This window comes from Podarcis gaigeae (genome assembly GCF_964106915.1).
Source record: "Podarcis gaigeae genome assembly, chromosome: Z".
Lineage (NCBI taxonomy): Eukaryota > Metazoa > Chordata > Lepidosauria > Squamata > Lacertidae > Podarcis > Podarcis gaigeae.
Genome location: NC_139691.1, coordinates 24605753 through 24632536, shown reverse-complemented (window position 1 = coordinate 24632536; position 26784 = coordinate 24605753). Strand labels below are relative to the sequence as shown.

At 42.9% G+C, this 26784-nt stretch overlaps 1 protein-coding gene across 6 annotated transcripts in view; it reads right to left on the bottom strand.

Annotated features, from left to right (window-relative positions):
• TRPC5 (transient receptor potential cation channel subfamily C member 5) overlaps positions 1–26541 on the bottom strand; it is a 172731-nt gene extending 146190 nt beyond the window's left edge. Inside the window, exons 1-3 of one of the 6 annotated variants that reach the window (XM_083722117.1) lie at positions 25749–26541; positions 25052–25173; positions 10883–11001 (exon numbers count right to left, since the gene is read on the bottom strand). The gene's annotated coding sequence lies outside the window, so the exon portion shown is untranslated. The remainder of the gene's footprint in view (positions 1–10882; positions 11002–25051; positions 25174–25748) is intronic. The other 5 variants (XM_083722119.1, XM_083722120.1, XM_083722118.1 and 2 more) reach the window with 5 other exon arrangements.
• Between the last annotated feature and the right edge of the window lie 243 nt (positions 26542–26784).

Sequence of the window (26784 nt, the reverse complement as noted above, 5' to 3'; positions counted from 1 at the left end):
TATAGCGTGTTTTATGTTGGTAAGCTGGTTTGAGACCTACACTATATAAAAATGTAAAGGATCAATTTAAGCCCTCAAAACTCAAAACCTCAAGAAATTAAAATCTTTTTTTAAAAAAAACCTCAGCAGGAATGGTGACTATCTAACTTCTTACATCTGAAAGCAGCCCTCTATAGGAAATTTTTTTTATGCTTGATGTCTCCCTGTGTTTGTTGTTGTTGTTGTTGTTGTTGTTGTTGTTGGAAGCTATCCAGAGTGGCTGGGGAAACCCAGTCAGATGGGTGGGGTACAAATTAATTATTATTATTATTATTGTTATTGTTATTATTATTATTATTGTTATTATTATTATTATTATTATTATTATTATTATTATTTGTATACCCTTCATTTGTAGATCTCAGTTCACAGGATAAAAAATAAAAGACAAAAACACAAAACACACAATAAAAACAAGAATGAAAACAAAGCAAAACAACACCCCCTAGAGTTGTTCCCACAACACTGGGATAAAATGCATAAACTCTTTAAAGCTTGGCATGACAGAATTGCCTACACTTGGCTATAAAAAGCCAGTCAAGTAAGTGCCACCAAAGTGCTCCTGGGAGGATTATTCCACAACTAGGGTGTCACCATAAAAAAGCCCCACATCCAGCTATGATCCACCACACCTTGGAAAGAGACACCACCTAGAACGGTCCCACATAGGAAGCTGCCCCATACCAAGTTGGACCACTAGCCCGGTCTGGTTGGCACTGGTTGGCAGTTGCTCTCCTGAGTTTCAAACGCAGATGTCAGGGATGAAACCTGGGATCTTTAGCATGCAAGGGAAGAAGGAAAAAACTGAGAACTAGGCATTAGCCTAATCCTAAATAAGCTTAAGTTCCAATGCATGCCTGCTCAAGGTGTTGATTATTGCACTACTTGCACACCATTTCTTTGCTCTGGTATCTGCTTTTCCCAAGAAATGTAAGCCAGAAATGAGCCTTCTACTCATCAACATATATTGTATATCAAATAAACAGTGGGCATTGAATCTGGGAAGGATAAATGTGCCTAATTATCTTAAACAAACATTGGTGGGGGAGGGAGAGCAGGGAGAAGTTGTGTTCTTTGCATGGTTTTGATGCTTGTCTTTCCCTTTGCATGCTTGTAAGGTCTTGCCCAGATGGTGAATGAAACCACATGTGCTAATGTAACCAGCAGCAGGCAGGTTCAGTCTCAAATATAATTCAGAATTTAACAGGGAGAAGTCATGGAGACAAGATAAAGTGCCATGTGAATGCAACTAATGCCTTTCCTCTTGAAACCTCATCCTCTTTCATGAAATACTCACCTAGGTGATCCCACCCCATCCTTGTCTACTGCGTCAGGCAGTGGACAGGATACCATCACAATGCAGGACAGGCAGTAATATTTGCCTACCCATTACAATGAGGACAAGTGAGAGCTATTGAAAAAGCAACATTTTTTGCATGTACTACTGAAATAATAGTCTAATATTCATTAAGTTATTTCAGAAATACAGGTCCATAAAAGGAATCAGATATGAGACCAGTTTCTACTTAATCTGGATAATGAATCTTACCAGAAAATTAAGGCAAAACTAAACACTGAAAGTGTTTGAGGAAGAGAAGGTATCCTACTATTTCCCTACTATTATATCAACAAGGTGATAGCTAGACTTCTTCACAAAGAGAAGGTTAAAACATAAATCTGTGTTCAATGAACCTGAAATAAAATATGCGGGCAGAACAGTCAGGCTGAGAGTAAATCATTATACTGGATACTAAATTAAGCAATGAGGATGGTTGTGTAAAACCAAACAATCCAACTGGGAGATAAAGCAAGCCTGTTTACCTTCAGCACCATGGAATCCTATATTGTTTGTTTGTTTGTTTGTTTGTTTGTTTAATTTGTACACCACCCTTCATCCATAGATATCAGGGCAAATCACAGCATAAAAATACAAGATAAAACACACCAGATACATGATAAAAACAAGAAGAAAACAAACCAATAACCCCCTTCCTGCCAACACCTCCCAGAAACACATTTAAAAGAATATAGGCTTGGTTGAAGAGGACCATTTTCACCTGGCACCTAAAGGTGTATAATGAATTTGTATACGTTATTTTCACTAATATATACATTTATCTGTACACTATACCCCAATGAATGCTTTTTTGTGCACATTTCTTAGCTGCAGAACTGTACTGCAAAATCCATAGAAGTGCACATTTTTACGAACAGCTGTGCTTTATGCATTGTTTCAGAAAAGTGGGAATCAGATAAATTCACCTAGATATAAACTGAATCTAATCCCCTCCCCAATCCCTATCTTAGCTGTCTCACTTTGCAAGAGCTCCAGTATCAGAATATATTATGGAGGAAAGTTAGGCATCAAACAGCCTATTAAGCAGAGAATTCCCTACACAGGGCAGTCACCACACACCAGAGGTGGGAGGGGAGCAGATGTGGAGGTAGACCTGTGATGATGATCTCAGTGAATGGGCAGGCTGATGTGGCAGCTGGCATTCCTTTGGGTTACCTGGCACCGCTGCATGCAGGGCTCCAAAGATAAGCACCAGCACACTAGGATAAATAAGAGGAAGGTCTATAGCTCAGTGGTAGAGCCTTTGCTTGACACATGGAAGACCCCAGATTCAGTCCCCGGCATCTCCAAGTAGGGGTGGGAGAAACTTTTGCCTGAAGCCCCGGAAAGCCACTGCCAATCAGTTTGGATATTACTGAGGTAAATAGGAGAGTCCTGGAGGAAAGGTGTGGTCTTTCAGTTATTTGGGTTCTAAGTTGTTTAGGACTTTCAACATCAATGTGAGCACCTTGAGTTGGACCAGGAAAAACCTGACAAGCAATTACTGTTAGCATTCTCTTACTGCAGTTATGGCCAAGGTGCCTGCATTGATCCCTTTTAGAATGGAGGGGAAATTACTAATAAAGCAAAAGTTATCCAAATTTAAAATTTACCTCTTACAGCTCTGCCTTGTTGTTATTTATACTGCTATAACTGTTTTCTGTGTAGCACTTGGCACCATTGCCTCAAAGAAAGGCTGCCCTTCCGTTGATTTTTATTTTATTTTTTTTGTCTTGAGCAAATGACATTAAACCAGAAACCAAAAAAGAAACGTGCTTTCAAGCTAACTGATGGAAATTCATTTTGTTGCTAGTATCCAAGCAACCTGTACAACTTCAGGGAGAAAGGTTAAAGACTAGGGGTGGGGAATTAAATCCTGCTGGCAAGCCAGATCAATTCTCCTTCCTCCAGCCCATGTGGGCCAATTTGACAGGTAGGTGCCGATCACCTGAAAGCACAATGACATCAGGAGACTCATTTAGCAAAGCCACCCTGAACAAAGCTGCATGCAGGTTATGGAAGCCCTGATGGTCTGCTGATTGTCAGAGCTTGTATGGTCCCATGCATGATGCCCCCTTTAGACCAAGCTGTCCCACACTCAGTGAAGGTTGGACCATTACTGTGAATGGGGCACTGACCCACCACTCACCTGCCTGCCATATTTCTGACAACAATGAGTTCAGGGATGTCAGCACTGCCTGTCAGCCTCCTCCTCCTCCTCCTCCTCCTCCTCCTCCTCCTCCTCACTAGTGTTGCCTTTGTATAATTCAACAGGGAGGAGGAGGAGGAGGACAAAACTAGAGTGAGTTGACTCTGCCTGTCATTGGCTCTGACACCACCTGCTGTTGGCATCTCCGCCTTTCACCCTACCAGTCCCAAGGGGCACCTTTCTGTCCATACCTGATATCATATACCATGTCAAGGGTAGGGCAAATGGGTGTGGCCTAACCAAAATAGACTCAAGGCCTGGTGATACCTATGGGCTGGAGGTTTCCCACCCTACTTAAAGACACTTCCCACACTTCCTTCTCCTGCTACACAAAGCTTGCAATAAACAGGAACCATAGAAGTCACATTAATGATCAGAATTATGAGCTACCTCAGCATTCCTGCAACTGTGTTTTAGGGATACTGTTGGATATGTAATATCATTTGAATTCTCTTTGCTATGCAAAAATATTAGGTAGTGATGATGGCTTGGTGTTTTCATCAATAAAATACCTGATACTGTTTTTGTACTCAGAGTCCAATGTTGTGAACTCTAACAGAATTACACTTGGATCTGAATTGCTCAGAGAAAAGGCTATAGCTCATCTGCCTTGTATGCAGAGGCACCCCTCTGGGTGGGGACAAGAAATACTCCCTGCTTGAGACCCTGGAGAGATGCTGCCAGTCAGTGTAGACAATACTGAGTTAGGTGCACCATTGATCTGACTCAGTATAGCACAGCTTCCTATGACATTTTCAGACCATGAGCGCTGTGATCTGAATACAGTATGTGCAGTTCAAACCTAATGATACACACAATTTAGCAAGTACACTATTAGCTGATTCAGTTCATAATGTCAGCTTGGCACACATGCACGCACACATCAGTTGTATCCAAGGGCTACTGTTAAAAAAATGAGCTCCTCTGAAGGAATGGATAATGACGATGATTTAAAAATTAACATTTTTTAAATCACTGAGGTTAATAAATTGGCAGGTTATTCCCAAAGGAGAAATGGAATATGTTTGCAAATTTTATTCCCTGGGAAGCAGACAGTGCTCCTTGCTGACTGGAATATGCATCCTGATTTCATAGCTTTGGGTGGAGAAATTTCTCTGTAAGTTTTTCCCCCCTTTAAAAAGAGTGTTCCTTTCTCTGAACAAACTCTGTGCACCTGGAATTGTCTTATCACCTGGCATTGCACAATGCTCAAAGATGTTTTGTTTGTTTTTTCACTGGGCTTCTTTCTGGCTAGCCTCTACAATTTCCACTGTAGACTGTCAAGCAATTTGTTTGTCACCTTCAAACAAATGAGGATGACATTTCTGTCGCAGGGTGGTAAAAGGTTGGAGCTTGCATAAGCTTGATAAATGTGAAACCAAGGTGACTCTACTTGTAAGCGTTATGTATTACCATGAAACTGCAAATCCTTCAGGCATGCTTATGTGTCTAGGTTCGCTACATAATCAACTCCTGCTTTGCATTCAGACACCAGGAAAATGTGTGTACTATGAAGAAATGCACAGAAACTGAAAAGAGACATTAATGTTTAGCAGCCCTGTTGGGTTCCTGTCAGACTTGACCATCTACTGGAAGGCAAAATAACTATTTGTATTTTCTTTTAAAATCTCCATGCATTTCCTAACTACTTAGATCCACCTCATCCCTATTATTAATAATGGAGATCATTATTGGGTCAGTCTCTTTTTATGCTCACAGCTGTTAACAGGCCTTGCAGCTTGGCTGAATTAAATTTGAATAATAACTTACAGTTTTTGGAGTTCAAAGGATTTATTCATGCAGGAACTATTTACAGGGTGAGTGACATGAGAGAAACATCTTGTCTGGAGAGAACAGCAAACAAAATGGCTCAGCTTTTAGGGGTAGAGTTAACTTAGACAAAGAGACATATGAACAAGTGCTGGCTAGATTGCTATACAAACAATGCCCTCATGTGGTTTAAAGGAACACATGCATTAACTAGAAGCTCAAGAGTAGGAAATGCATTTGCTTTAGTCCAACAATAAACATAATAAATTTAAAGCAGAGTTCCTTTTCCTATTGCTTACCTTTAATCTGTGTCCTAATGCATTGTCAGTGGGGGAAATTGCCTTACATGGCACCTGGATAAATATTACTTAAATTTCCAAATTACTAGAAGTGGGGTGCTTGCAGCACCATTAACAGGAGTCCAGCCCTGGTTTCTTCTTTAGCTTCTTCATGTAGATTGAATTATTAATCCACTCTAGAAAATGCTGTCCTTTAACACACATACAGTTGCACTTTCCTATTTGATCATTTTTATGATTAGTTATATATGAGCAAGAAGATCAGAGGCTTGAGGCTGCAGAAAAGATTCATCTCAATGGCTTTTGCACAATGAAATGAAACATTCCTTTAAGGAGTTGCCCCTCCCATTTGAGCAAAATGCAAATTTGTGGAGGGAAATAAAAGTGGGAGTCATTTTGTTTTGTTTCTTATCGGATTCCTGTTTGCTAGATTTCAAACAACTCCATTTCAAAAATGCTGCTAATTGCAAATCCACACACATTTAGCAAATAACTCTGTTCAATACAACTTTTGAAGTTCATTTGGCTTCCCATTCCCCCCACCTCCACTTTGGAGTTTCCTTTTAATGCTGCACATAAAATCCACCACAAGATGAATGCAGGCTCTTTTCATCAGCCCAGCTACAAAGAGGCTAAACTCTTTAATTGCACTAGATTGGGTCCTATTTTCTCGAATGCAAGTAGAAACCCCATTAAAATCTAACCAGTTACTCCCAATTTGCACTGATGCTAATGAAAGCAGAACTGAGCCTCTGGGGTCCAATTCTGCTCAGTTAACTCTACTGAGTTAAGAGGAACTCCCTTGGAAATGTATGAGATTATGTGAGTTAAACTTGTGGAGGGATTGATGAATAAGAACCCTGGCGAGGTTGGATGTGATCATTTTCTGAACCCTTCAAAGGCCCTGTGTTTCTGTAGTTTTCTGAAGTACTGATACCCACTCCTGGTTTCGCAATCCCCTTCCTCAAAAATAAGGCAGGAAAAGAGAAAGAGGGAGGAACGATGAGAACACTTTTGTTGCCCAGTCCAGTGCATAATGGATTCAGATTACATGGAGATGAGAATGGGAAAGGGTGGCTGTGGCTCAGTGACAGAGCATCTGTTTTGCATGTAAAAAGTTCCAGGTTCAATGCCTGCCATGTCCAGGTCAGGCTGCCTGTCTGAAAGCAATGGAAGTTACTGCCAGTTGCTCTAGATGCTGCTGAACTAGATGGATCAGTGGACTTCCTATTTGGGGAAGGGTCATAGCTCAGTGGCAGGGCACAAGCTCTGCATTTCACAGGGTCAGTCCCTGACCTCATGCCCCATGCCTGAAACCCTGGAGAGCTTCTGCCAGTGAATATAGATCAAGGGCTGGAATTGTTTTTGGCTCCACAGACCAGCTCCTTCTCAGAATCAGCCTTGCAGGCTAAATGTGACAGGTAGGTGGTGTGACTGTCTACCTATCAATCACATGATGACATGATGACATCACATGACTCACAAATGGGTGGCGCCACCCATCTGCCAAAATTCCCTCAGAGGTTTTGCAAAGTGCCCTCTGAAGCATCCTCTTCCTTCCCTTGGAGAGAGCTTCTTTCAAGCAGGCTTTTGGTCTGCTTCTCATTTAAGTGAGTGGACAGCAGCAGTGGCACTGCCTCCCACTTGCTTAATGATGAAGCACACCTGAGCCCAGAGCGCAGCAGGATCCCTACTCCACTCAATATTCTCACCCTGGGCCAGCAGGGGGATACTGTAGATAGTTATGCAAATAAGGGATCAAATGTGACGTTTAGTGATTGGATAGTTTTAGAAAATTGTTACAGTTACATTGTACTGGAGCTCTATATAAGCAGGCTGACTGAACCCTTCAGTTCAATTCTGTCCTGGCCAGTGAATAAACAAGAGCTGTTTGAAGAATCGCTGTGTTGTCTGATATGTTCATCCACAACTTAACATTCAGGGTCCCTTCCAACTCTACAGATCTATGATTTTGTGAGAGCAATCCTGCCAAGATTGGGGAGAATCAGAGATCTTCCTGCAGGGAGCTTTCTAGCACTCCCAAAGTCTAGCACTCCCAAACTCAGCCAATAGGAGGGCAAAATACTGCTTAGCACTGGACATGAGTGCACAGAACTCTCCTGCACACCTGAGCCCAGTGCTAAGGAAGATCATTCTTCTTTTGCCTTGGATGATGTGCTGGGAGAGCCATCCTGATTAACACTGATGCCCCATTTTGTGCAGCTGGTTGTTGGGTGCTTAGGAAGTTGCACAAAGTGGGCTTTGGGCAAGCCCCACACTTTCAGCGAAGGCCTGCCCTTATCCCCATGACATCTGTTGTATGGTGGGTGGGCATGGCTTGCCCAAAATGTCCTTGCAGCCAAATGGGGAAGCCTGGGAGGTCAATATTGGCACATAGGTCAGAGGTTCCCCACCCCTGGTGGAAATGATACTGAGCCAGAGGGCAGGTGGTCTGATTCAGTAAAGGCAAGGGACCCCTGGACTCTAGTCAAAGGTGACTATGGGGTATGGCGCCCATCTTGCTTTTCAAGCCAAGGGAGCCGGCGTTTGTTCACAAACAGCTTTCTGGGTCATGTGGCCAGCATTACTAAATTGCTACTGATGCATGGAGGACATGATGAGTGCCAGAGCACACGGAAATGCCGTTTACCTTCCTGCCTCAGCTTTATCACAGGATTGTTGCACAAGGGACCAGGGGCATAGGAAACAAGGGCAGGGGGCGGTACGCCCCAGGTGCCATCATGGAGGGGGGTGACAAATTATCAAGGAACAATTACTGCCCTACTAGGACGGTTCATAATATATATATTTTTTAAAATGCCTGTTCCAAAGGTCTTATCTTACTACACTAGGGATTATATAGCTACATATGAAATTTCATGCATATCAGTTAATATCTTGACCCTCCTCCACGAAAATAGCTATTTACTTGGCTGTTTTCCTATGTCATGAAGGCTGAAATTTCAACAAAGCACGTGCCTTTGCTAGACTCTTTTCGGGCACCTGCTAAAAGCATTCTTCTTTAGGCAAGCATACCTAGGTAGATACCTAGATGCAGTGGCGTAGCGTGGGTTGTCAGCACCCGGGGCAAGGCAAGTAATTTGCGCCCCCTAACCTGTGGATTTTGTGCCCCCTAACCCGTGGAGTGCACCCCCCCAGATGTTGCGACCGGTGCAACCGGCCACCCCTGCACCCCCCACGCTACGCCACTGCCTAGATGCTTAGGAAGTTGAAGTAATTTTAATCTTAATATTTTAGCTTTTGTATGTTTTAAAGTAGGATTGTTAATTTTTCTTGATTTTACTGGCTGTGGTGTTTTTTTGTTTTTTGTTTTGGTAAACCACTTTGCAGGTTTTTTTAAATTAATTTTATTAAATAAATAAACAATAAATATAAATAAAATAACACAAGCCAAAACACAATCCATCCTGTAGATTTAAGTATCTGTCCATAGTCGCCTACTTGTTATCAGAAGCCCAGAATCCGCATTCCTTTGTAAGAAAATATGAAATAACCTAAAACCATTTTTGCAGGCAAAAAATAAAAATAAAAATGGGGGGGGGGGGTAACAAGAATTTTTCCGCACCGGATACCACCTGACCTTCCTACGCCTCTGTGAGGGACTGCTGTGATTTGCAATGCTAATTTGTTTCCATTAGATTAAAAATGAACTATGTGTTTTGAAATATGAAAAATTAAAATACTGGTGGCCTCTGAGTCGCCTTCCCATGTGAACTGAATTCCCTTTTCATGTAGCTCCCTCCCTTCATTACTCTCTCCCCATCCTCAGGGTTGTCGCCACAGGGGAAGGGCCCTGCTCTTGGGATGTATGTATCTTGGGATATATCCAGCCTGATTAGTTGTTGAGATCAGAAGGCTTGAGGTTGCAGAAAAGATTCATCTTTATGGCAATCGGGAGAAACATTCCCCTAGGAACTGCTTCTCTCCCACCTCTAATTTGACCAAAATACAAATTTGTGGAGGAAAATAAAAAAGAGTGAGTTGAAAGCCTGCAGGCAGGAGTCTACCCAATTGCTCACCAAGAAATAATATAATGAAGACTGGAGAAAGGGATACAGGTGAAGTTTTCCACTGCTAGATTCAGCTAAGAAATTTGGGGTGTTGTTGAATCCACTCTTCTCTAGGCTCCCTCCTCTCGACAATTTCTTCTGCTCCTGCATCCTCTTAATTTTTTCTTACTTTGTCAAATTTTAAAAAATCCAAGGAAAACCAGCAATTTTCTTCCTGCTCAGATTTTAATCTAAGATGGAGAAGGATTTAGAAACTTCTAAAGCTTTCCTCTCCTTTGAGGTGGGCTTTAAAAGAAGCCTCTGATTTCCTTTTCTGAATCTGACAGTGAAGAATTTCACTGGCACCTCAAATTTTGAAGCGGGGGCAGGGGAAGCTACTTCGGCAAAATCTGAGGGCGGAAGAATGTAGTCAGTCCCCCATGGGTCCTCCAGGCACCACAGCCCCAATCTGGATTGAATGTCCTGTGGTTTAGTTTTCAAAAGGGAAACAAACAAACAAACAAATAAATAAATAAATAAATAAAGATGGTAGATAATATAAGCAAATACTTTAAAGTGCAGCATCAGTGAAATATGCCACTCAAAGTCTGAGCCTCAATATTTTTAAAAAGGGAATACATTAGAATCAATACAGTGGTACCTCGGGTTACAGATGCTTCAGGTTACAGACTCCGCTAACCCAGAAATAGTACCTCGGGTTAAGAACTTTGCTTCAGGATGAGAACAGAAATCGCACAGCGGCGGTGTGGTGGCAGTGGGAGGCCCCATTAGCGAAAGTGGTACCTCAGGTTAAGAACAATTTCAGGTTAAGAACAGACCTCCAGAACGAATTGAGTTCTTAACCCGAGGTACCACTGTATTCCTAAGTCTCATTTCTTAAAACTATCTTCTTTATAGAATAAAAGGTCCCAATATGGGATGGGCTAAAATTTCATTAAATAAGTAAGTATCAGTGGGAGAGGTGAAAAGCCAAGCCACCTCCACTGGCTCTGCTGTGACAGGCCATCCCCACTAGGCCTGCTCTCCCCTCAGCTGTCATCTGGAGGCATTCATTGCCCCCAGACTGCCTCAGTGGGAGAGACAGGAAGCAGAAGGCTCACTCCATCACATTTGTGAAGAGCCCAGCTCCATCAGGCACCTCCTGCCCCTGAACTGGGCCAACTGGGCATTAGAGGAGCAACAGTTCAGAGACTGGTGCCTGAGCTTTGGTTTTGATTTTACTCTTCCCTTCCTGTCCCCTTTTCCTTGTGTGTTGTGGGGTTTTAGCTTGTAAGCCTGCAGGAAGCCTTTTTTGCTGAAGAGAGGGGTACAAGTGCTCTACATAAAACAAACAAACAAAACGTTTAAAAGCCATATGGTTAGAACCATCAACTAAGTTAACCCCTCCCCCACTTCTTATTACTTGTGTGGTGGCATGAACATTGTGGACATGGAACAGAAGTAAAATAATTTCTATCTGGCCGTGCATTTTTGCGTATGTTGGCATTCTATTCAAACTGCAGACAAGAAAATGCAAATCGAAGAACAACAATAACAACAAAGGCCCACCCCATTTCCAGCACCATGTGAAAATCCCCTTGCTTGCAAGTCCGACTGGTTTTTGTAAACTGAATTCATCTATGCCACATCTAATCATTTGCATTTACTGATAACCAAGGTAATGAATTTTCATAACCTCCCCCCCCCCCCGCCACACTTCTAGCCTTGCCCAAACAGGTATAAGTTGTTGCTATAAAAATATTCACTTGGTATGTTTTGACGTCTTATGCTGACAACGAGTATTTTCATGGTTTATTAACTTTCTATTGTCTGACCTCTGAATTTCCTCTGTGAATGTAAAGCAGTTGGGGGGGGGGCATTCCCTTTCCTGCAATTTCCCACAACCAGCAAGAAGAAGAAAATCATAATAAACTCTACCTGCCGCACAGAGAAAAATTCTCCCTGGTCTTTTTCAAGTATGTTTAAGTATTTTTAAAATTAAATTTGTGACAATGAAACCTTTTCTGACCACAGATCTTGAATCTTTTTTGGGCTGAGTGGGGCACTTGAGACAAACATTCTACATGCAGTAGGTAAAATGAAGGTTATAATCCATTGAATGTGCCTCTGGAGGAATTAAAGGATCCTGCTTTTAGAGTGTAAGGGGTTTGTATGTTTTGAACCATGACCAATCCCTGTTATCTTACCCCCGGTGCAGATACTCAACTGATCTCACAAACCAATGGTGATTTGCCAAGCCATAAAAAACTTTTCTTTCCAGGCCAACTGCTCATTCTGAACAATTTTTTGCCTTTACCAGTTTAATCTGGTGTCTAACCACGAGCTGATCTGTCACCATGCCTCCAGCCACTGACCCTTGATTCATGTTTGCTTGATTTGGTACCCAACCTCTGGGACACCCATGACCATGCATTCTGCCTTGGGACCCATCTGACCAGCACCTGCCTATCTGTGTCAAACTCAGATTATACAGATGCCTGTTGCAAAGTTAAGACAGGACTAACAGTGTTACTACCATCTCAGTGTCATAGGGACAAAGCATTCCATCTATCACCTCCTTTTGCCCGATGCCAGAACTCCTCAGATAACTGAGCACTTAGCAGAACTGTGTTTTAATTCTGAATTAATTAATTAACATCGAAAGCTTCACTGTTTATGTGGCTCAGGACGTTAAGGCATCAGATGCTTTTGTATAAACAATGATTTGCCCCAGTTGCATAAACAAGTGAATCAATGAAAGGGCAGGGTCTGCTTGGTTTAGCAACAACAAAAGGGGTGAGGAATTCCCCCACCACCTCTGCACAGGTTGTGGGTAGTGTTTGCTTAAACAGAGCAATACCAGCAGCACTGACTCCAGGTTTGAAGGAGTCCTGAGCAAAGTGTCATGCAGTGGCCCCTCCTCTGCATCAGTGGACCCTGGCGAGCTTACTTGATAGTGGAGAGCAACACTTTACTGAGTAGTGCAAGATGGTTGCATCTAGTTCCCACTGCAACTTATGGAGCAATGCTACACTGGGGCACCATAGGGAATTAAAAATTGGAGCTAAACTTTAAATGAGCCAGAGCAGGCATCAGCAGTTTTTATTGGAACCCTGGCAACAGGTCAAGGATGCCAAGTGCTCATTTTAGACCTTGATATCAGTGCATTTGGTTGGCAGAGAGGAGCTGCAGGGCATCAAGGATCACTCCTTACCCACCTGTCATCCCACCCACCCCAAAAATTGGACCATGCCACCTTTCACTTTCTCCATGATTGTGACAGGTCTATTTTGAACCTGCCCAAGCTTTAAAGATCTGCCCCAGATTAGCCCCATTCTTGAACTGATTTGGGACAAGATCCAGGTTGGACTAGGTGTTTCTGGGATCAACCCTGGTCAGTTGTGGCCAATCTGGGGGCTCAGATCAGGTTGGAGTGTATGCTCCTAACAGTAGTTTGGCTGTGATGGAGCAACCAAGTCAAGATGTCTTGGAAGGGGAATAGGAAGCACCAGTTGCTCATAGAATCACGGGTGCCGGAGCATCTTCTGTTCCACATCAAATTATCATTCTAGAGTCACTGAGGGACTTCTCAGAAAGCAGGAGATCACACATGCACACAAACACACCATTCTGAGATGCAGAAGATAGACAAGACTTGGAAAAGCTGATTCAGGCTAATTGCTGACCATCACACGTCTAACATCAATGCAAAATGCAGAACCAAGCTTTCAACACACCCTGGCACTTATATTCTCTCTTAAGAATAGCCCCCTCTGTATCTCACATATTTGTGTGATCTCGTTGATTTAAAGAACTTGAGGGCTTTACACAGGGAGATCGTGGATCTAATTGTTTTTAAAGATGTTGAACAACATAGGGCCCAGGACAGGCATAATTAATTAATTAAGCAAGTTATAGTTCCATAGCTCCCCTGCATACAAAAATAACAAATTAGGAAAAAATCTCCAGGCTCTTCAAATGAATTTTTTTCCGCAGGCTCAACATGTTTTGAAACAGGTCCTTCTTCGCTAGCATATTTTAAGCAAAACAAAAAAAAATTCCTTCCAGTAGCACCTTAAAGACCAACTAAGTCAGTTCTTGGTATGAGCTTTCGTGTGCATGCACACTTCTTCAGATACACTGAAACAGAAGTATATTTTAAGCAGTGATTCTCACCGAACAAATGGGACGTTACCAATTTAACTGCAAACACCTGAAGTTTCTCTCTCTCTCTCTCTCTCTCTCTCTCTCTCTCTCTCTCTCACACACACACACACACACCCTTGCCTTTTGTGTATTTGCCAGTTTTGTGGTTGCTTTCCTTCCCTGCATGCAGCTGCTGCATTTGCATTGACAACTGGAAAACAAGCGTGTGATCCTCAGGGAGCCAGATTGTTCCCTAGGAGCCTCCAGCTGCTGAACCCTATCCTAGTGCTTTACACTATGCATTTCAGACTTATTAGGGATCAATAAAGAATGGCCAGCAAAAAAAAAAGGTCTGCAAGGGACAGCATGCACATTAACCATCTTGCCCTTGGGCTGTTTTGGGCAGTGCTGTTCCTCTGCTGTTTGATTCAGTGCTTTGCTGAAATCTGTCCTCCGGTTTCTTGAAGGTTTTATTCCCCTGCAAAAGCAACTTCATTTTTTCTGTGTCTCAGGACACTTTAGAATTCTGCTCAGTGTGTGGCTTTCAGCTCACCTTGTTTTTATGGGGTGGGCAAGGGCAGCCTATATATTTTTCTTTCCAGTAAACATTTATCCAGCACCCCAAAGACTCCTAAGCTGCCTGAACTCCTTGATCTGAAAAAGCCCCATGGGAGAAGTCGCCTCATTAGGTCTTCCCCTGGGCTTTGATCGAAGCATAAGTACCCAAGAAGCCTGCAATGTGCAGACCACTAGTGAAATGATTTGTAGAATGGAAGGAAGGACACTCACAATTACCCCCAGCCCCCTCAAATGTAAGTTAGGTACATGAAAACCCTTGCATATAAGTTGAGAAATATCACTGAAATTTTATCTCCTTTTATCATTTTTGAGTGCAATTTGTTTTTGCATTAATAGGGAGATGAATGGTCACACATCCCCCCTGCCCAAAAAAAAGCAACAGGAAAAATTTAAGCACAGAATATGGTTTCAGGACCTAACATCATAATGTTGTTGCGGAAAAGCAAATTAGGAAAAAAGCAGGTCTTTACTGCCAATTCATGTGTACCCGATTCAGTTGTAAGAATAGCTGCATTATTACATTACAGCACAATGTTGCTTCAGCTGTGAAACTATGAATGGGTTTGTTCCATTTTTGTTTCTTAGCTGATTTAATTCCTAAGACAACTGCTTTGCCATATTGTAAAAACATGTGTTTGGCTTACATCTTTTAAACAGATAATTAATTGTGGTTTATAGATTAGTACCAACAAATCAGTTTTTAAAATAAAATAAAAAGCTACCTAGCTGTGTGAGTCTTGGAAAGACATAGATTCTGTTTTGCCATGGCATTTTTCTCTGCTTTCCCCCTCCCAACTGACGATCCAAACCATCATGCAGAGGTAAATTCTGAAGTGCAGACATGCTTTGTGGCAAGTCTCTTGCACATGCCTCCCACAGCCATGCTCCTGGGCAGCAAAGAAAAAACATTCCTTGCAGACATAGTCCAAATTGAGCCCATTCCATATCATTGTCACCATCCATTCATTACGGTCAACAGATCAGAAATCAGTACACAGATTTCCTAATATATAGGACAATTACCAAAAAGAAGTTTGACACAGTGACATCATCTCAGTTATGTAATAAACAACAAATAACCTCAGGGAAGCCTCTGGGCGTTAGGGCAGGGCACTTGATGCAGCTGGATTCCAGATCCTGAATTGAACTGGGCCCCATTGGATCAGCCTAGGATTCAGCAGCATGTCACTTCAGGTCAAAATAGGTCCACCCTGAGGGATCCGTGCTATCCAAAGGTGGTGCGGTCTGTTGGTGAGAAGGTGCTCAGCTGAGGATCTTTGCACCTGGGCAGGCTCAAATAGTTATGCACACTGCTTAGAGATATTTATTATATTGATACCTTTAGGTGGGTGAACTTGTTAACAACTCAGAGATGGGTGGGGTGCTGCAGGGTTTTGTCCTGGGCCTGTATTTTTATAAACAACTTGTTTGAAATAATTGAGAAGATGCTCATTCAATTTGCAGATGACACCAAACTGGGAGGGGTAGTCAATGCCATGGGAGACAAGATCAGGATTCAAGGTGACCTTAACACATTGGAGAACTGGGCCCAAACTAACAAAATGAATTTCAATAGGAAAAAATGTTAGATTCTACTCTTAGGCAGGAAGAAGCACAAATATAAGATGGGGGTCAGCTGGCTTACCAGTAGTATATATGAAAAGGATCTACAAGCTTAACCTGAGTCAACAGTGTGATGCAGCAGCAAAAAAGGCTAATGCTATTCCAAGTTGCATCAACAGAAGTATAGTGTCCCAATCAAGTGAAGTAATAGTACCACTCTATTTTGCCTTGGTCAGACCACAGCTAGAATACTTTGCCTAGTTCTGGGTGCCACAATTTAAGAAGGATGTTGACAAGTTGGAAGGTGAGCAGAAGAAGGCACCCAAGTTTAGGGCTGCCATACAGCCAGAATTTCCTAGACATAGCTGGGATTTGGCTGTCGGAAATAGTGCCTGGGCAGCAAAAAACAAAACAAAACAAAACCTCAACAACTTTTGTGTCTGGATTTTCACTTTTTGAAATAAGGCAACCCTATCCAAGTTGATTACAGGTCTGGAAACCAAGCCTTATGAGGAACAGTTGAGGTAGCAAGTCTCTATCTTTTCTGTAGCTAGATTGTTAAGCCACCAAGAAACACAAACCAGGGACTCTGCCAACAGAGTCTTGCAGCTGACTTGGGCTCAGTTTCTTGTACACCATTGCCAAATCATGTGTACAATGACTTGGGATTGTGTGATGCACCCTACCCACTGTGGGCACCCTACTCACTGTGACATCAAAGCAGCTCACAGCCTAAAGGAATTACAGTGGTACCTCGGGTTAAGTACTTGATTTGTTCCGGAGGTCCGTTCTTAACCTGAAACTGTTCTTAACCAGAAGCACCACTTTAGCTAATGGGGCCTCCTGCTGCCACCGCGCCGCCAGAGCACGATTTCTGTTCTCATCCTGAAGCAAAGTTCTTAACCCGAGGTACTATTTCTGGGTTAGTGGAGTCTGTAATCTGAAGCATCTGTATCCCGAGGTACCACTGTACTGGTACCTAATCTTCACTGGATCACAGTGCCACTCTGATAGTGGCCAGATGGGGTACTGCAGCTTCTCAGCTTGGCCATGACAGTAACCCTGAGGCAGGTTTTGTTGTTGTTTAGTCGTTTAGTCGTGTCCGACTCTTCGTGACCCCATGGACCAGAGAATGCCAGGCACCTCTGTCCTCCACTGCCTCCCGCAGTTTGCTCAAACTCATGCTGGTAACCTCGAAAACACTATCCAACCATCTCGTCCTCTGCCGTCCCCTTCTCCTTGTGCCCTCCATCTTTCCCAACATCAGGGTCTTCTCCAGGGAGTCTTCTCTTCTCATGAGGTGGCCAAAGTACTGGAGCCTCAGCTTCACAATCTGTCCTTCCAGTGAGCACTCAGGGTTGATTTCCTTCAGTATGGAGAGGTTTGATCTTCTTGCAGTCCATGGGACTCTCAAGAGTCTCCTCCAGCACCATAATTCAAAAGCATCAATTCTTCGGCGATCAGCCTTCTTTATGGTCCAGCTCCTTTTCAGACCCAGGGCCCACTTTTAACCCAAGCTTTTATTTGTAGACTCATTTCTTATTCTTTTACCATCTATTTACATAGTAGTAGTGTTCCTGTTGTGACCCACCTTGTATCAGCCCACAACCCATGAATGGGTCTCAGTCTACCAGACAAATGCCCTAAGGAACGCCCTACCTGGCTCTACATATAACTGATGTCCCAGGATTGGTTCCTCAGTTTGAAAAGGTTATCTTCCTGAACTGAAATCTGACTACTAATTTGACCATGACTGTGGTGGAATCTAGACACATACAAAAAAACACTGTGAAAAAGTTTTTTTTAATAAACACGTTTTGCCTCTGACCCTGCTCTCAGAAGCTTGTCTAGAAGGGAATGTGACCCACAGACTGAAAAAGTTTCCCACCCTAGTGTAACAAATCAAGTATAGGATATGGGGCTGCATGCACTTTATGGCCTCAGTGGTCTTTAAACTATTTTCAAAGAGGGCCAGATTTGATGAAGGGATTTTACCCAAGGAGATAAACTGCTACAGGGGCCAGATTAAACTGACCAGCAGGCTGGATTAGGGCCCTGAAATGGATTTTGGACATGCCTGGCTTCAAGGGATTGAAGACCTGGAGATCCACTTTGGCTATGCTTTTCTCCTACCTGGCAAAGACTGAAACAAAGACTGCCCAAGTCTGAATGTGGGAGGGAAGAAGAGTTCGTTCCCATCAGTGGTGCAGCTAGGAAAGCTAATTGCCTTATCCTTTAGATGGCCGTGTGTAATTGCTTTAGCTGTGAAGCACACAATTCATATTTCTCTCATTTCCTGCCCACTTTCCTCGTTGTATCATGCTTTACAATTGTTTTTACAGCCCTGATGCATTGGAGCAGAAAGAGCAGTTCATCAACACTGTTTTTGCTCTGAGCATGTGCAGTTTCACATTATAAACTCACTTAACACAGAGTACCATCATGACTATAGAAATAAATTGGGATTTGCTTCTGCTGTATTTTGTTGTAGAAAAGGGTAAGGTGTTTTAAAAGGAAAATAATAATAATAATAATAATAATAATAATAATAATAATAATAATAATGCATATATGGCCATACATGCAGGCTGCTTACCCCTGATTATTTATTTTAAATTTATTTATTGAATTTATATTCCACTTTTTCTCACAAGTTGCTCAAAGTGGCATACAAGGTTCTCCCCCATCTCATGCCATCCCCACAACAACCCTGTGAGGTAGGTTTGCCTGAGAGGCAGTGACTGGCCCAAGGTCACCCAGTGAGCTGAGTAGCTGAGTGGAGATTTGAATCTGGGTCCCCCAGGATCTAGTCTGACACTCTGACCACTAAATCACACTGAATCTATAAAGTGTACATTGTAAGGTATGTGTGCTTTAAAATAAGAAGAAAGGATTCTGTGGCAGCTAGTGAGAGCCGCACTGGGCTGGCTCAGGTGCTGAGGCCAAGCCCATTTGCTTCTGCCCGTATCAACTACAGTACTGCCCTCTGGGTGGTTGTTCGTTGGGGATACACTGGCCTGTGGACATTGGCCTTGATGTACCACCAATTCCTATTAGCATCCAGGAATTCAAACCTGGACCAGAATGTGTTTGCTTCATGTGGAGTGTGTAATTTCCAACAACTAGCTTTTTGAAGAAGATGCACCAACATCCCAACTGCAAATGAAAAGGACACTGACTGACTATTTGAGCATGATTTTTTTTGCTTCTCTGAAACCGAGGGACACTTTGCAGATCATATCACCACAAGTGCCTTCTCCCTGAATATGGTGCACACACCCCTCTCCCCCGGCTCCCTTTCTCTGTAGCCAAAAATGATTTACATGTTTGTTTACTCCGAGCTACATTCATCTGAGTCATTCAACACCCTCTCCCGCTAGCACATTACAATGAATTCTGAAGTAGCGTATCTGCGAGAGAATATTGTGGCACTTGGAATATTTTAGACTGAATCTCAATTTCTTGGCTGTGTCTCCCTGCTGGTTTTTCGGCTGGCTCTCTATTTGATATCTTCAATGATATTTCGGATAGCTGACAGTTCAACATTCTGTTTGTCAATCAGAATTCATTGATACTTTATCAATGAATCCTGACTGAAAAACAGGGTGTTGAACTGCTGCTACCTTCATGTAGGGTTGGTGATTAGGGATGGGGAGAAATTCAGCTCAGTTTGCATTCAAAAGTGAGCCCACCTAAGTCTCACTTTCTGAAGCAATACGCAAACATAAACACTGCCAACGTCTGAAATGTGCAGTTCTCCAAATTTTGCTATGTACTTCTCCATGCTAAAGTAAAGTGTGCATATGGAATGCATGCAGTAGAAAGAATAATGCATTATACTATGAGGAGTTGCTTTGCACATTTTTCAAAGGCAAAATGTGCATTTTAAGAGACATTTATACTAAAACGAATTTTCACGTGGACTTTTTTAATATATAAAAAGGATTCTCAAACAAATATATGGGAAACCGAACTGAAGATTGGCAAAATGAGAAACTAATACAGATTTGCTCATCCCTGTCTCAAGATGAACCACCAGGCTAGAGACAGTAGCCCTATAGGACCAGCTCATAAGAGTGTGGTATTGGGGCTACAGTTTTCAAGATGGAGTTGGGGCTGATCAAAGGAACTGCTTTGCGGATAGTGTTGGAAGGGTTGTAGCAAGAGAGGGATTGAAGAATATAAAAACTGTGAGGGTATGTGTGACTTGAAGGAGTACTGGCAATATTTACCTCTACAAGTGGAAGAAGGGGAAGTAATTAGGAGAGCAGACCCAGGTGAGAGCCTGGGAGGGACTTCACAAGTGAGATGTGTGGTTAGCTGTTGTATTCTATCATTTTACTTGTGTGCCAGGCATTGTTTTCTCTCCCATTCAGTTTTAAGCTGTTGAATTAGATTGGCTTGTTTGTATTGTTTTATATAACATTGTGTGGATTTAGGATTGTTTACAATGTTAGCCCTACTCCAGAGTAGACCCCTTGAAATTAATGAACCCAAGTTAGTTATATTCATTACTTTCAATGGGTCTACTCTGGAATAAAGCTAACATTAGATACAGCCCCCTTTTTCTGCATTTGTTGATATTGTGACTATTTTTAATTGTTCTTGGTATCATTTTAATTTTTCTATTTATATTTCTTCAATTGGTTTGGGGCACATTTAAAAAAAAAAATGTGAGGAATTGGCAGACAAATAAACAGGTGGTGTTCATTATGGTCAGGTTCACAATGGATCTCCAAATGCCTGCTGGTTGCAAGGACATTCTACTGAAGAATGCTAGATTAAGTCCCCCACTCCAGCCTATCCAGAAAGGTACTAATTAATGCTTTTAAGCAAGAGGATATACTCAAGAACACAGACTAGCTATGTTTAACTGTTCCAAGAGCTCAAATATTCACTCTAGTTTTGCTTAAGCACATGGAATTCTATTTTTAAAAATTGATAGACTGGCCAATTTATCCATATCTTAAAGTACAAGAAAAAAGAGCACATAATGAAAATTCTTGCAGAATCATATTCATCCTTACTCTGGGAAATATTAGATTGGGGAAAAGAGTCCTCTTTGTCATTTCATTTCCATTTTAGTTCTTTTTCAGGATATGTGAAACAAGCCATTCATGAAGAATAAGTGTGTGCACATTGTTATTTTTAGTAAATGTTGCTTTGGAAGAACTGATATCTCCTGAAGGATCAAATGCAATATTTTAAACTATGCAGCAAGGAACATGGAGATATGGAATTGGTGGCAAATTTATTGACAGCTTCTAAAAGAGAACTAGCAAAGCCTTGGGAATCTTCAAATGCTACATTGGTAGAGGAACAGTTTTTAAAAGTCATGGAAAAATCACTAAATCATGACAACTGACTTTGATAGAATTGAGGAATTCATTTTTTAAAAACTCTTTCAAGAAATAGTGACTAAATATGTTAATTACTTGGATAAAGGTGAAACTTTGCTTGTATAGAAAGCTTGCAATCTTTGTCTTCTCTTACATAGTTTAATAGGTTTAGGGAAGAGCCCCCGTTTGGAAATTTAATTTAAAACCAACAAAGTGGAAAGCAGTGGTGTTGGTTACTGTTGTTGTTATTGTAATTAATTCAATTTATATCCTACCCTTCCTCCCCAAGGCCAAAAAATGGAAGCATTCCTAATGCCCTCAATATTAAGCCTATTACGATTTTTAATGTGTGTGGCAAATACATATTTAAAGTGATGACCCACAATTTTGGATTAGTCTTAGTAGCTATCCAAGAACTCTGCTCAAATTTTCTCAAGAGGGTGAAGAGTAGGGTCTCCTCCCTGATCTCATGCTAAAACCACTCCGTAATACTTCGAAAGCCCAGAGCACCTGGAAGCAGTTGAATGACTTCCAAAGCCCATAACAAAAACAGGGATGAACCCCTTACTCTCTTTGCCAGCTTGGAGGGTTTCATGGTGCCTCCGAAACTAATCACAAATTCAGGAGCAAAAATACCCCTCCTGGCTCCAAGCTGATGGGAGGAGGATCATCTGTTTAAGTAGATGGCAAAGGGAAGCTCAACTTGGAAAACAAATTTCTAATCCCCTGAGATAGAAACAAAGTGAGCACCAAGATTCTGCAGTCCAGATTTTCTAGATCTTCCGCACATCAAATCAATAGCAGTAGCAGGATGCATTATAACAATTTGGTGTCTTATTTTTTCACAGCTCAAAACCAAGCCAACACCTGGGCTCTCTCATTATGGGGAATATGTGCGCAACACAATATCTTAAATTATGTGGGCTACATTTCCCTGATAACTTACTCATCCATTTATTGTTGGCATAGTGAGAGGAACAACAATAACTAAGAATAATTGCAAATCAAAATATGAGAAGAGAGGGGACATGAAGAGCCCATGTTTGTGTCAACAGAACCATGTACTTGCTCTCATATACAGATGCAGTTAGTGCTCATTAGGTGAGCTGAAAGGAAAATAATGATGTTTCCTTTACCTACTACTTAAGCACTTCAAATTAAAAGAACAGGATGTGAATATTCAGAGAGAGAACAAATGAGCACGTGTCTCTTTTCTTCCCTGTGCTTTTTTATTCAGTATAATAAAGCTAAATTTCCAAGCCCTTGTAGATCCGCATATATAGAAAAATGGTACAAGTTTTGGATTCTTTTATTTCAGGCTTTAGGGAAAGAAATCAACAGCATAGTGGCTTCTGCTGCAGCTTGATATCAGCAGTAAGCATGTTTTGCATTTATACAGCACTTCTCTTAAAACCTTCTTCCAAGAAAATGAGTTTGGAATCCATTCTGCATCCTAGTTTATTGTCAGCTACACAGGAATATACAATGTCCCTGAATTTCAGCCACTTTACAAAAAAAAAAATTATAAGAAAACCAGCTGAACCTTCAGTTCAGTTTTTTACCCCAGATAATGTCAGCCCATTTTAGGTGTTTTTTGTTTAAAGCCCCATGTAGTTCTTCCAGCAAAATCTGATCCAAAGAAGGATATAAGTGCCATTCATCTGACATGACACACATGTCTTTGGTGGGAACATTTGAATTGGCTTGGGGTAGAGAACCCCCTTCCTAAACTTCATGTGTCAGTTGCATGCTACACCATATCAATTTCATACTACACTAGAAATCACTTGGGATAGAAAAATATCCCATGAAACTGGCTATGTCCAATTTTCGGTTTTCTTGAAAGATGATTAAGAAAACCAGCATCAAAGTACGGCAACAAAAATTTTGCAGTGGGAGAAATAGCAAAGCATCAGAAAAACAAAAGATTTGCCAAAGGTCACTTGGGAAGTCTAAATCTTTGCTGGGAAGAGAAAACAGATATTGTGGCCTTGACAGAGCTGCAGAAAATGAACCCCTACACTTTCCCCCTAAACTTTCCACTCCATTGCCACTACTTGGACACTGCACTAAACATGTCTGGCTTACATTTCACCTGATGCAATGTTTACTTTGCCTCCTGCTGTTCCAGAAAGGTTCTCAGACAAAACTAGATTTGATGGCAACAATAGAAATAGGCAGAACAGCAAATAAAGTTCGGGCCAATGTCCCCTTTGATTCAGCCTGGGACACAAAAAGAAGTCCGTGTAGTTTCCAAGTGGCCCAAGAGAGCACCAATTATGATAAGAGCACTGGTAGCAAGAGCCTACGTGTCTGAATCATCTGTGTCAATAACACTAGCAAGGAGTTCAAATGCTTGGAAACTGTTGAAGCATCACAGGGCAGCAGTTAAATCCCATGTATCATGAAATCAAATAGAGGTGAACAGTCATTGTAATCTTAAAGAAGTAGTGTGTGCATTTTAAAATGTCAGGGGAGCTCACAAATGGCCGAACAGCTGGCAACCGAGGGTAGAGAAGAAGAGAACTGCATCTGATGTGCAACCTTTAGAGCACAGAATACCTCCCAATGACATCATGTCTACCTTTTGGATTCCAATGGTTTTGTGTTTGTGTGTTTCTCTCTCACACAGAGGGAGACAAAACACTAAAAATGCAAACACCCCCCCCCCCTTCATTCTTCATTTGTATAAATATAGGTGTATATTTATGCAGGCAATTAACCTGTGCCAGGGATAAAATCCACACCACATTAAACAAAAATTGAGCGCACAGTTAAGCCTACTATAAATTAAACACTGTCACTTAGATTTAAGACCTCACCATTCCCTGCCCCTTCTCTGGTAATAAAATTCAAAGGAGTTGGCACCTTTGCAAGTTTGCGCAGCCTCCTGAGCTGTCCTGAATGGAGGCCAGTTTGGCAATGCGTGGCCACTTTGGTTTTTCTAACTGCTGCAGCAACGAGAGTGCCCTGGTGAAGAAGTCACATTCACTTCCCTGCTGACTTCCCTGCTTCAACATATTTTCTGGCTACATGCATATCAAAGGGAGAGGGGGAAAGACCTGCAGCCTCCCTTCCATCCCACTTCCTTTGCTGTGACAGGTGTTGGATTTACAGTTCTCTGAGGGCAAAACAGTGTCTGAGAGGGAGACTTGAGGCACTCAGTATCCTGGGAGAAGGGGCGGGGGAAGCCCAGAAAGCAATCATACCAGATCTTTAAAAGGGAGAGGGAGAGAGAGGCTGGTTTTGAAGCCCAGGTCCTTGCGAGGGTATGAGCAAATCATAAAACCAAGCCAATCTCGTCCCTTTTACCCTAGATGGCCTTTCAGAGATCTTCAGCAGCAAAGAGGGCTTCTTCTCAAGGGCCTTTGCAAGCACTAGAAAAGCAAATTGAGGGCTGCTGCTGGACCAGTTGGCAAGGTTCTGCACCCAGTCTTCTGTCTGTGAGGGATGCATCCTTACGGCACCTGTTCCCCCAAACACATGTTCTATCTCATCCACACATTACATTTTTAGGATGCACACTTACAAAATAAATGATGTAAGTGTGCACCAAAACAAAATCACATGTGAAGCAGCACACATCTTTTCTCTTTCATCGGGTCGATTCTTTCCCCCTCCTCTCTTTTGGAGACCACAACAACAGCCTTTATTTCAAGGTGCAACCCCACAAAGCAAAGTGTTGCTTTTGTAGCACAGTCCAGGTCAAACATAGCTGCTCCATAAGGGCAGATGTTGGCTGCAATCCCATCCCCACTTACCTGGGAGTAATTCAAATGGACTCACTTCTGAGAAGACATGCATAGGATCGCGCTGTTAAAGGAGTTGTAAATCCTCTGCACACTTGCTTGGGAGTCAGTCCGGTTGAATTAAGATGGATTCGCTTTGGAGTAAGAAAACAAAACAGAAACATGCTTCCTACAAGGTCTGTCTGTCTGCCTTGGGAATGGTAGTGTCACCCACCCCTTCCCTCTTTTTTTGTTGTGCACCATATTCAGAGGTGCGATTTCGAGGGCGGCGGGGGGGGGGGGGTAGCACAGAGAAATGAGATATCAGGTCGGTGCGCACCAGGTTCCACTGCTTATTCTTGGGGTTCAGCTGCAATCCATCTGCACCTGTCTGCACTATTGCTCTTTAAAGAGCATTGGACTGTGTCTGACTTTGCTCCCAGACCTTACAAGATTCAGGAGCTCCACGAGGATAGACAGATGATCTGAGAGAGACGATGGGGGGCTCCTCCCTATATTGTACCCCTAACTAAGCCTGAACCATCCCTAAACGGCCCGACCATGACCCCAACATTTAGCTCTCCTTTCCAGCCCACGGAGCACACATAGATCAGATTCATGGCAGACAAAGCAGATCCCCATAAAGGGGTTCAAAGCCCACTGCTTCCGTCCACACACGACCCGCTTCTCCTCCTCCTCCTTCGCACCCCTCGAGCTCCGGCAGACTCACCTAAGCGAGAAACAACTGGGGCTCTACATGATCCGGACTGTGATCCTCAGGCTCCCTCCTGGGTGAGGCACGCTCCTCTTTGGCAGGGATGCAACAACAGGAATAATAATCCAGCCCCCGTGGCCGTTGGGGTGGGTAGGGGAGACGGAGGAGCGCTAGGTGGGGGAAGAAGAGTCCCGCGGCTCCTTCTTCCACCGGACTCCTTTACTTGGCCCCACCAAACTTGCCCATCGGGCAACCAACCTTTAGACGTCACGGCATCTTCATTTTCCAACCCAGGTCCCAAGCCAAGCGGGCACAAGGTGCGGGAGGGAGAGAGAGGATGAATGGGGGCTGTCAGGCAGACGCAGCCTTCGCTTCTTTACGCTCTGGATTGGCTACAATCCCAAATCTCCTCCACAGCCGCCGCCACCTCCGCTGCTTCTCCTGGATTCCGGGTGTGATGGGGAGCAGAGAGCAGCAAAGGGTTGCTGGTGAGACTCCCGTCTCCTCCCGCCCGAAGACGAGCGATCCGTGTCACCACTTTAGCAGATGTGGGGGAGAGAGGCGCGAAACTGACTAGCGGTCTCGCCCGCAGCAGCAGCAGCAGCCGCTGCTGGCTGGCTGGCTCCTCTTCCCCACCGGAGAGGACCCCCCGCCCCCACCCGCCACTCCAGTCGTTTCTCCGCCTGGACTGGGATCCAGCCCTCTCGATCGTTTGCTCGCTTCTCTCTCACGGGGTTCTGGAAAACGCCATCGACGGTGGGGGTGGGGGTGCGCTCGGGCAGGAGAGGAGGAAGAGACTGTTTGCAAGCCCCAGCCCAAATCCACAACCCTCGCTTTGCTAAGAGTCCTTTTAAAGTGCACTCCCCCACACCCCAGAAAGCCACCACAGCCCAAAACATTTAAAAAGAAAAGGAAGATCATGTTAGGTTCTTGGTGTGGATAGCAGGGGTTATTCAGGTGGGGATGGTTATTGGTTTTGGTGTGTGTCTGTGTAAGGGAAGCCATATATTAGGGGTGGGGAACCTGTGGCCGTCCAGGTGTTGTTGGCATT